Below are 11,879 nucleotides of genomic sequence, written 5' to 3'. Positions count from 1 at the left end.
AAAGTTGTTGGGGGGTCAGGGAGCAGGGGAAACGGAACTTCACCAAGATCATGGAAAACTGAAATTTGCGGAACTCTATATTTTGGTACAAAAATTTTTTGAAACCTGTGAACATTTTTTAACCATTTTCCATGAGCATTTTGAAGATCTCGTGTGTGTATGGATTTCAGTGGTTTCTCTTCTATTGAAATAAGCTTATCTTTAAGTTCCAGTTTACCCACTTTCTGAAGTGCCTCACGTGAGCTATGGAGTTATCTGTGACCCTTGTTTGCACTGGCGTGCTGGGCTTCTGCATAAACTATTTCCAGGGCTGGTCGTGCTCATCTGACTGGGAGGTGATATTCTTTCCTTCTGTCATGTGTGTGTCACACTCACTATTTTGCACATGCTGCTGGAACCGCTCAGAGTATCATGGCCTCTGCTCATGGCTGTCATGCCTTGGGGGTGAACATGAGATAACGTTTAAAGACGTCTTGCCAAGGTAGATACAATTACGAACAGTTCTAAGGGCACAACAATGTTTCTCTAAGGTCTTCCCAGGTCACCATTGCCAACTCACAAATCGAAGAAGAAACAGCAGTCACCGTGTGGGAAAGTTGTTCAAAGTTCCCATTCACAGAACTGTGAAGAAGAGGCGGAAGCCCAAACTCGCTGTTCCCAGGTCCAACGTGCAGATACCGTATTATTCTGTGCTCATTTTAATAACCTCGTGAGTTGGCCTCTAAAATGTACAAATGGACGCACAGAAGTGTCCTGAACTTCCTCATTCTTGCATTATGCTTGACTAATAAACCCACCAACCCACCCACCCATCCAGCCTAACTCTCAGCCTAAATAAAGACACGTGGGCACAATCCTATCACAGGGCCAGTATCTGTGCTAGCCAGTATCCTCATGGTGAATGCATAAAATGGGATGACTTTGGACAAATGTGTACACTTATAACCATCACTGAAATCCCGGTGACAAACATGTGTCATCTTCAATGTAATCAATGATACCCTTTCTCCAATACACACACACACACACACACACACTGCTCCATGGTGGGCAGCAAAACTAGCTACAAAATCCATTATTTTCTGGTCTCCAAATGACTTTTTAAAGTATTTATTTTTACTGGTTGTATTGTGATAGAAAAAAGAATAATTTTAGGAGGAGAAAAAAAAAATCCCTCTGAAGGTAGCCCTCACTCTGCCTCTCCAGGTACATTGTTTGGTTTCTGTAGGCTCGGTTTCTTCATCTGAAAAATGGGGTGAGCAGCAGGTGTTGCTCAGCATGCCCCTTGGAGGGGTGCTGACGGCGTGCGATGCTCAGTGGTCTTCACGTCAGGAAGTACAGTCGTGTGGATGGTTGTCACTGAACTGTGTGTGAAAGACTTGAAGCACTGACCAGGGGGCAGTTTGGTGCTCTGAGCACACAGTGCTTAGTTCTCTTCCTGACCGTTGGATACAGATGACTTGAACTTGAACTGTAATCTTGTCAGAGTCATTTCCTGTGTTCACATTCCTCCAGACTGTGATGCCAACAGACACTTTTCTCAGGAAGCTCAGTTTTTGCACCATGCAGAGTTCTACAGAACAGTGAAAGATCTGCCAAAAATCACTCACACGTGGTGTTTGCCTTAGCAGGAGGAGAGCGCAGCCTGGGCTCCTATGGCGCTTTCTAAGCACATGTGGGTCGCAGGTTCACTATGGGTGAAGCATTCATTGTTCTAGTTATTGGGCATCCGGAGTCGACCCAACTGGTTAGCTGCTGTCCTCACAGAGCTCAGATCTCAGGCAGAAAGCAGATGGAAAAGGGGACAGACCCAGAGTGGGTAGGGAGGAGCAGGGGAGACCAAGAGAAGGGAAGGGACAAATGAGAGGGAGAGAAGGAAGATAAAGAGAGATGAAAAAAGTGAAACACAAGAAATTGTTGGGATGGGCGTTTGGTGCCATGGTGGGGCCACTGTTTGTGATGCCTGCATCTCACACTGGAGTGCCTGGGTTTGAGTCTCAGTTAAACTCGTGCTGGCTTCCTGCTCAAGCCCCCCAGCTGGGAGCTAGCAGGTGATGGTGGCTCAGGTGTACTTGTGGAAGACACGCTCTCTGGGTTTCCAAATTCCTATGTTGCTTCATGGCGATCCCTCACCCTTGCAAGCAAGGTTTAGCTGCTGCCTTTGCACAGATAAAAATTCATTTTTTTGACTCTGTTCAACAAAGGATTGTTTAGCTCTGATTTTACCATTAAAAAAGAAGAACTTGGAGAACTTTGAAACTACAGCTGTTTTTCACTATGAGCTAGGATCAACTTTTTAGGCACAGATCCACAGAGCTCCCAGGGGTATGGGCTGCTTTCTTCTTATAAGTGATTGTCTTATGGACTTAAGAAGTGATTGTAATTGTGTTTGCGCAGCTGTTCCTGGGGCTTCCATGGGATAAGAACACTGGCAAAGCGCTTCTTCTGGTTAACTTTGGACTGTTATTCCGAAGAGCTCACAAAATGTTTATTATTCTTCCTATTGTGTTACAAATAAAACAACCTATGTAATATTAGGATTATCCCTTCAGATTTTAAGTGCCTGGTAAATTACTGCTAACCATAAACATGGATTATAGAACAGTTCTCTAGAGCGTTCGATCGTACATGACTGAAGCTGTATTCGCAGAACACTCTTCCTCATATCCCGGTTCTCACAGTCCCTGACGCCTCACATCCCACCTTCTGCTTCTGTAAATTCGATTACTTTGCTGCCTCGTGGAAGTGGGATCATGTAATATTTGTCCTTCTATGACTGGCTTATTTCTCTTAGCATAATGTCTTTTTTTTAAGATTTATTCATTTTATTACAGCCAGATATACACAGAGGAGGAGAGACAGAGAGGAAGATCTTCCGTCCGATGATTCACTCCCCAAGTGAGCCGCAACGGTCGGTGCGCCGATCCGATGCCGGGAACCAGGAACCTCTTCCAGGTCTCCCACGCGGGTGCAGGGTCCCAAGGCCTTGGGCCGTCCTCAACTGCTTTCCCAGGCCACAAGCAGGGAGCTGGATGGGAAGTGGAGCTGCCGGGACTAGAACCGGCGCCCATATGGGATCCCGGGGCGTGCAAGGCGAGGACTTTAGCCGCTAGGCCACGCTGCTGGGCCCAGCATAATGTCTTCAAATGTTTCTCTGTGTTACGCCACGTGATAGGATTGCCTCCTACTTACTAGATGAACAATATTCCTCTATGGCTATATCATGCATCGTGTCTCCTTCTCTCAGAGGGTATCTGCTGGAAGTGATATTTCATGGTAGTTTTCAGTCTTGTTTTCTTGATGGCTTAATTATGTCATCTTTGCAGAAATTCAAGTTCTTTGCCCAATTGTTTTAAAAAATCAAGTGACTCATGTTTCTGCTGTTGGGTCATAGAAATCGTTTGTATGCTTCTGGTGTTAGTCCTGTACCAGCTGTCCGGTTTGCAGGCGTTCGCCCGGCTGCTCTCACACTGGTGACGGTTTCTTGGCTGTGCAGAAGCTCTTTGGGGTGACGGAGTCCCCCTCTCTGCCTTTGCTGTCACCCCCTGTGCCCTGGCTGCGGTGCCCAAGCAGGGAAGAACTTTGTCACGAAGCTTTTCCGCCCGTGCTTTCGTGGAGTTTTGTAGTGTCTGGCTTCAGGTTTAGCCTGTTTTGACGTGACTTTTGTGAATGGCAGGAGATGGGCTTTGCTTAAGCTCCCCAGCTCTGTGATGGGAGGGTCCACCCTGGGAAGCCTGCCCCATGGCTTCTGTCCCCAGTGCCAGCCATTTCCGGTGAGGTCTCCCCTCAGCTTGTGGAATAACCGTGGCCTTCAACATGCTCTCAGTGGTCCAGGCTCTGGCCCTGAGGGTGAAGGGAGCCATTGCCACATCCACCGAGGGTCCTGGCTCTCCCCATGGGATCTCAGGCAGAACACAGCCAGGCATGGAGGACGGCCACTGAGCCGCAAAACCCCTCGGACTTCTTTAAGACAACGCTCCCTGTGGAGAGAGAGAAGTGAGAGAAACTGGGGTGACAGTTTGCTCCTCAAAAGAAAGGGAGTATAGCCACAGTGTTTGCAGAAACAAGCAGCCCAGCTGTGGGGGTTGGAGATAGGAGAGGGGGTACCTCCCAATGGAGCAGGAGTTGGGGGTTACCCCACAGTCCCTCTCCTCAGCCTTCTGTCTCACAAAGACACTTCATTCTTCTAGGATTCAGTCACTAAGCGATCAAGCACACTAAAGAGCTAGAAGTGGCGGCAGGAGTGTGATTGTGACAGAATGGGAAGGCCACCCCAGACCTGTTGGAACCAGTTCCTCGCAGCAGTCCCTGCTGCCACCAGCGAGCGTTCTCAGGATCAGCCACCAGGGGGCGGAAGAGGACAGGCGTCAGCTTCGCCTCACAGGGTGACGTTCTGGTCTGCGGGAGCTTTTTCTGTCTTCTCCGCAGCAGCTCCTTCCAAGCCAGTCTTGAGAGGCAGGAGCGGGGTCCAGGGGGATGGTCTCGGAAGTGTCCTCCCGGGTTCCTGGACACCGAGAGCTTTTCACAGCTTGCAGGCGCTGAGCCCTTTTCCCACACTGTCATTGCCTTTCCCCACTGAGCTGACACCTGCCCCGAGGATGGTTAAAACTGCCAGTCCCCTACCATGACTGGGCACCTTGGAACTAAACTGTCCCAGCATAGCACAGGTGCAGTGGAGGAACAAGACAGTTCTATTTGAAAACGTGCTGTATCAGTTGATGCCATCGATTCATGTTACTCAATCCTGACAGGTAGTCAGGGTGGCCAAGTGGGAGCTAGGTGAGGCAGTTTCTGTGTTCAGGAGAACAACCCTGAAGGAAACCGCAGACTGGGACAAGGACAAGGGTGTCTTTGAGGGACACCGTTTGACCCAACAAATGGGCTGAGCCACTGACAAATGGTGGGTTTGCAGGTGTCAATACTGGGGGCATTTTTCTCGGAAACAAGGTGAATCTGGGTTCAAGGGAAACAGCTAATGATGCGCGTGCCAGTGATCCGTTCTAAACTTTCAAGTGAGAATCACAAATCTGGACAACTTGTGTCTTCACAGTGAGTTTCCTGTTTGAATACTTGTTTGAACTTGGTGGTGATACTCATAAAAGTTGTTCTTTATATTACATTAGCGAAATGTGTCAGAGTTTTGAAGGTTTGCCCAGCTCAGCGAGCCAGTATTTTACCCTGTGCTTACTCACTCGCTCCATGTACGCAAAGAACAGTTGATAGATCTTACACTGCCTATTCTTACTCCTCTATAATGAAAAACCAGCTTTTTGTTGTTGTTGTAGGATAAAAGATAATTAGCCACAAAAGTACTTGGGAAATTTTTGAGAAAAATCCCTTGCTTGTTCGACTATTTATCTGGGTGAGGCTGAATTTTGTTTCCATCAAACCTCAGCCAAAATAATATAAGATGCCTTCAAAGGGTATGAAAAAATTAATTTCAAAATCTTTTTTGTACTACAATTAAACTGATCCTTTTCAGATTTTCTACACACTGTTTTTTTAGAGTTTTACGTATTTATTTGGAAGACACAGAGACAGCAACAGACACACAGATCTGCAGCTGTTGATTCACTCTCCAAGCAATCACGATGGCCAGAGTTGGACCAGTGGAAGCCAGGAGCCAGGAGCTTCCTCCAGGTCTCCCATATGGGTTCAGGAGCCCAAGCACTTGGGTCATCCTCCTCTGCTTCCCCAGGTTCACTAGCAGGGAGCTGGATGGGAAGTGGAGCAGCTGGGACGTGAACCAGTGCCCACACGGGATGCCAGCATTGCGGGTGTTGCCCTGCAGTGCCCCAGCAAAGATCCCTCCGCACAGACTTTCTGAAGTGCTCTTGTATAAGATAACAAACTGGATATAGGAACAGGTGTGATACTTGACTAGACACGGAGCACCAATCCTGTCCTGGTGTGAGTAAGTATCTAAAGACGTAGGTGGCTGGATTTGTTCCTTTGTTGAATTATCACAATGAATATGGCTTCCTCCTTTTATGTGAACTCTGCTGGTTTGAAAACAAAAGCTCTCAAACAGGATGGTTTTCCTGAGCTACCTACAGTTGGGCCAAGCAATGTAATATCACCTTATATTGCCACTCTTTGGAAGCTGACAAATACAGCATGCACCGTCCACTCTAATTCCCTAAAGGAGATGAAGCCAAGATGAAATTTGCTCACAGTCACGCAGTGGACATCTAGAGTGTAACTCTACTGGGGCTGCACAATTCAAGGTCATTTGCAGCCTCATTGTACAGACTGATCCAGAAAACATCCTCTCAAGGGGCATTTGTTAGAAGAGGGAGGGAGGAAACTGAAGAAGCCCAACAACTTTGCAGTCTATATGTAACAGAAGCAAAAAGGGCGGGATTCTTGTGTGTCCTGGATTGTGTGGATGAGAGAGATCCGCTCCTCCCATCTGAGCCCTCCAGGGGGCGCTGGCATTTGTAACTTCTCTGCCAAAGCTGTGAGGCCGTTCTGTATGTCTGAAAGTACCAGGACTTCTGCTTTTGTTGCCTTGTCTTTGCTCTGTTTTGTGTGAAGCATAAACAGGCAGGCAGGGTGAAATCCAGCCTGGGAGGTCCTTTCTGAAGTTAGAAACGGCTGTTTGGGCACGCCTTTGGTACAGTGGTCAAGCTGCTGCCGGGACAGCCACATCGCATGTTGGAGTGCCCATTCACCTCCCCGGTACTCTGATTTTGATCTGCATTCCTGTTATTACACACCCTGGGAAGCAGCGGATGAGGGCCCCAGCAACCCCAGGGGGAGACTTAGAGTTCCTGGCTTCTGCCTGGCCCAGCCGTGGCTATGAGAGCCATTTGGGAGTGAACAAGCAGGTGGAAGATCTCTCTGCTTCTTGGTCTATAAGTAAATACTTGCTTTTAGATATGATTCTCCGGGAGTGAAGAGTGTTTTGAGTGGCTCTGATGACTCTCTCTGTTCTGCTCTCCCCCTCCCTGAACCCCTGACAACTTTACCAAGCCCTGCTTCTGCACAGCCCCAATCCATTTCCACAGTGGTTTTGAGATCACTACACTCAGTGGTCTTCACACACAGCCTGGCCTCTGAGAAAGGCAGAGTTGGGGCTGCTGGCCTGGGCTGCCCTTGGCAAGCAAATGTGTGCTAGGTGGCCATGGAGACTTCCTGGGTCTGATCCAGTCCTGCCGTCCCCTTAGAGCAGGGGGGGCCTCCTAGCCCGAAGGCCCCTGGTGTCTGACACTATTGCTTAAGGGAGAGTCTTGAGAACTTATTTTTTTGTTTGTTTGTTTTTAAGATCTACTTATTTTTGTTGGAAAGGCAAATATACAGAGAGGAGAGACACACAGAAACTTTTTTTATCTGCTGATTCACTCCCCACATGGGAGTGGGCTAATCTGAAGACAGGAGCCAGGAGCCTCCTGTGGGTCTCCCACACAGGTACAAAGTCCCAAGGTTGTGGGCCATTCTCTGATGCTTTCCCAGGCCATGAACAGGGAGCCAGATGGGAAATGGAGCAGTCAGGACACAAACTAGTGCCCATATGGGATCCTGGCGCTTGCAGGGAGAAGATTAGCCAACTGAGTCATCGTACCATGCCCAAGAACATGTGTTTCCATCAGCTTCCGCACAGGTGATTCTCTGTGGGGACTGTGCCATGGGCAGCACTACTCCGATGGATGATGCCCAGTATTTGCGCAGCACCCCACAGCTGCAACATGGGGGCAACGTGTCTCCCTTTAATGAACTCCCTGGGAGGAGGGCATTGGCCAAGGTCCCATGGCAGAAATCTTATGTAATCTGAAGTGAACCCCAGGTCTCCTGATACCCGAGCCAGGCTGTCGGTCTTCACAACTTTGTCCATCAGCAGATGGGCAATTGGCAATTGCTGTTTAGGACATGCCGGGAGCCAGTGACTGAGTCAGCTCTGAGATCTGCGGCTGTGAACTTGTCCTCTCATAGCCACTCTGTGAGGACCTTCAGGTCCAAGGCCTCATTCATTGCTTGCCTGTCTGTCTCTTTTAAAGAGGTTTGCATTTATTTAGTTAATTAATTGAAAAACGGAGTCACAGAGAAACAAAGAGACCAAGATCTCCCATCTGCTGCTTCTGTCCCCAAATGTCCCCTGCAGCAAGGCTAGGGCCAGCCTGGAGTTCGGAGGCAGCAGCTTCTTCCAGGTCTCCTACATGGGTGCTAGAGGCCCACGCACCCATTTAGTCATCTCTGTACCCCTGAAGCAAGCTAGCACGGCGCTCACTAAACACTAGATACTCGGTACTACGTGTGGAGTTCTGCATTTGTTGAATAAGCTCCAGGGAAATCCTCCGTGTTTTTATCCACGGCATGGTGGAGATAAAAGATGTCCTTCACCATAGCCTAACCATCGAAGAAACACATTAAATACAAATTTCCAGCTCTTTTGAATCCCATTGGCATGTGTGTACACGTGACTACCTGCCAGTGGGATTCCAGGGAGAGTAGAGCTTAACCCAATTTTGTTGAAAAATAAACAGAACTCAAAAGACTATTGTCAGTTCAGAGCAAGTACTGCTGGGACTGTAAGAAGGTGTGGTTTCTGAGTTTGAGCATGGATGCATCGTCCCTGGGAGGGAGCAGAGTGCTGGTCATTGATGGCCCTACCCTTTGTGGCCCAGACAGAGGAATGTGACACCTGCTGGGCCACAGGCCCAGAGAGACACAGTCTCTGTCACCTGGGAGAAGGTGGATTCTGGACCTCTCACAGGTGGGAAGATCTTGACTGCTAAAAACAGACCTAGCCAAGGTGGGTACGCTGGGCAGCTCCTTGTCCCTGAGGCCCCCCCACCCGGGACAGAGCATGTGCGTGCCACCTGAGGCCCCACTGAAAGGCCAAGGATGACCGAGCAGTCCTGGACACACAGGTCAGGTCTCTGTGCACAGTAGAGGGCTGGGGCTGGGAGCAGGACCGGGGCAGGTGCAAGGCTTGTGTGGGAAGAGACCAGAGACGAGGATACTTCTGAACTTGACATGAGCAAGAGAACATGCATCCCAGGCGCTCGTGGCCAACCTAGGTTTGTACCTCATTTCTCTTATTACCCGTCAGGCTGAGGCTTTAAGATGGCAGCAATCTTGGACTTAATTTCATTATCTTGCCATGAGAGAAAGTAGACAATAGCTAACATCTGGTCTACCCCCTTGCGCTCTGCCATTGGCCGCAATCCTAAGTCTGTGAGCTCAAGTTTTTTGTTTGCTGGAAAGAGTTTGGCTTGCCAGGTAACATCAACACTTCTGCTGTGGGGTGCAAGTGAGATCACTCCAGACAGGTCTAGGGTGTATAGAGGAGTCCTTATTAACCAAGCTTGGTGATAACAGGGTCCACTTGAAATTAGCAAATGACAAGTCCATATGGCGATCCAATCTGATTCGAAACCCTGAGAGAAACAAATGATCAATCATTGCCCTGAAGTCCATCTGTTAAACTGAAGACCTATGTCCCAGCTTCCCCAGCAGTGTAAGTTATCCTAAGAGATATGCAGCAAACAACCTGGACACACAAAGTTGCAAACATTCACCTCTCCTTGGTTTCTCTGTTCACATTCCATTACTATTAGGCTTCACCTCTCCTGTACTTATGTACTTGAAAGTATAGATTTTAGAAATACAAAGTATCCTAGTATTAGCATCTTTACTGTTCTGCCCAAGAGCATGAGGAATACAGACATACAGGAGCCATGCTCAAGGGCTGCCTGTCCTTGGAGTCTGTCTTGGAGAGGGCAAGCAGGTACTGGGGAGACCAAGAGTCGGAGTGCCAGAGCGGTGGGAGCATGTGACAAAGACAGCCCCTGCCTATCTTGGGCCTTTATGGGGGCTCATACGGGGAGTGCCGCCCCCTCTCAGGTTCCAGGTGATGATAGCTGTGTCACAGTTGGGCAGAAGGGACCACATGGAAGAGGGTGGCTTCCAAACTCGTTGCCCTGAACTAGCTGCCCACTGCACAATGCTTGCTTTGATGCAGCCATGGTTTGGGACAGGATGGTGAAGACAAAAATTGATGTAACATTTTTTTAAGCTTGCTTTATTTAGAAGCTTTGGAAACCAAAGCGATTTGGAAAAGCATACCCAAAAAGAGCAGTTTGCCTTGCTGAGAGAGCCCGGAAGGAAGCCTGCTTCCAATACTGCAAATGCAATAGGTGACTTTGGTCACTTCTTAGCAGCACGAAGGCTTTGCAGTAGAAGCAGAGGCCAGAGTTTGTGACTATAAGTGGAAACTTTGGGGAACAGATGACCCCTGTAACACACAGCACTTGCACCAGCAAGCCAATGTAGACCATCCTACTGGGAGCCCTGGGTGGGATGGGACAGTCCACGTGGACCAAATGGTATCTTTTGTTCTTTCCAGGGGCGGGAAGGATGTAGAAAACAAAAATGTGCCCTCAGAAGAGATGCAGGGGCGTAGAACGGAATCAGCCGCAGACTCCAGGAAACACCCGGAGCAGAGTGGGCTTCCAGATCCAGACCTGCAGCCATGAGGGTGGCTGAGGCTGGGGAGAGGGCTGCCGGGGCGGAGGGAGGGGAGACTGGGTCCATAAGGAGCACAGCACACCCAGCAGGCTTTCAGTAGAGGTCACTTCTGCACCCTCTTCCTGCAGTGTCCCCTGGGGAAGGTTTTCCCCTTGGCCCTGGTGATTTCCTCTTTGGAAGATCCAGACCCCAATGTCATCTGCATAAAAATATGCAGAATGTGGCCTGCTGGGCAGTCCCTGTGGAGTGGGGAGGGAGGTTGAGAGGTGGGGTCTGTGGGAGGTGGTGCGTCTGCCGGTGCACAGAGCCTCCGGTCCACAGCACAGCCCCTGACCAGTGCCTGGGAGGAGGGTCACCATCAGACCCCGCACTGGGGGCTTTGCGGGGCTTCTCAGCCTCAGCCTGTGCCTTGACGGTCTCCAGGATCTCAGATTTCAGCTTGATTTTTCTCTTGCGCTCGTTTAATTAGCTAAGTTAATGAATTTTTAAAGTTGCTTACTTTGATCTATTTGAAAGGCAGGGAGAGAAAGACGCAAAGATCTTCCATCTACCAGTTCATTCACCCAATGCCCACAGCAGCCAGGACAGGGTCAGGCCAAGAGCAGGAGCTCAGAACTGCATCCGCACAGGGGACAGGTGCCCAACTTCTTGGACCATCACCTGCCGCCTCCCAGGGTGCCTGTTCGCAGGAGAGCAGAGCCAGTATGCAAACCCAGATTCTCTGATGTGGGAGGCAGGCATTCCAGGTGTCAACTTAACCACTGGGCGAATGCCCACTCCTACTTCATTTTTTTATAGCATCCCTTTTTAGCTTTCCATTGTATGGGTCTCTTTCTTTCTTTCTGTCAGATTATTTATTTTTTATTGGAAAGTCAGATTTACAGAGTGAAGGAGAGACAGATCTTCCACCTGCTGGTTCACTCCCCAAGTGGCTGCAACAGCCTGAGCTAAGCTGATCCGAAGCCAGGAGCTTCTTCCAGGTCTCCCATGTGAGTGCAGAGTCCCAGGGTTTTGGATCATCTTCTACTGCTTTCCCAGGCCACAAGCAGGGAGCTGGATGGGAAGTAGAGCAGCCAGGATACAAGCTGGCACCCATATGGGATCCCGGCGCATTCAAGGCCAAGACTTTAGCCACTAGGCTACCACGCCAGACCCTGATTCATTTTTTACAATTCACTTTTCCAGCTTTTCCAAAATTTTTGATGGCTTGAACTGTGGCTTCAAATATATGTGATTCTAGAATATCTGTATTACTAATAATAGATTACTAAATTACAGTATAGAAGTAAAAAATCCCACAGTTGGCATTCCTATTGGAAATATCTGTGTGAACTTTTTCTTCCTCTTTAAATAAAAATTAATATTTTATTGCACTTTCACTTGAGAGGTCTTAGAAAAAGACAGCGGAG

The sequence above is a fragment of the Ochotona princeps genome, chromosome 6 (genome assembly GCF_030435755.1).
Source record: "Ochotona princeps isolate mOchPri1 chromosome 6, mOchPri1.hap1, whole genome shotgun sequence".
Classification (NCBI taxonomy): Eukaryota; Metazoa; Chordata; class Mammalia; order Lagomorpha; family Ochotonidae; genus Ochotona; species Ochotona princeps.
Note: the sequence above shows the minus strand (reverse complement) of the source record.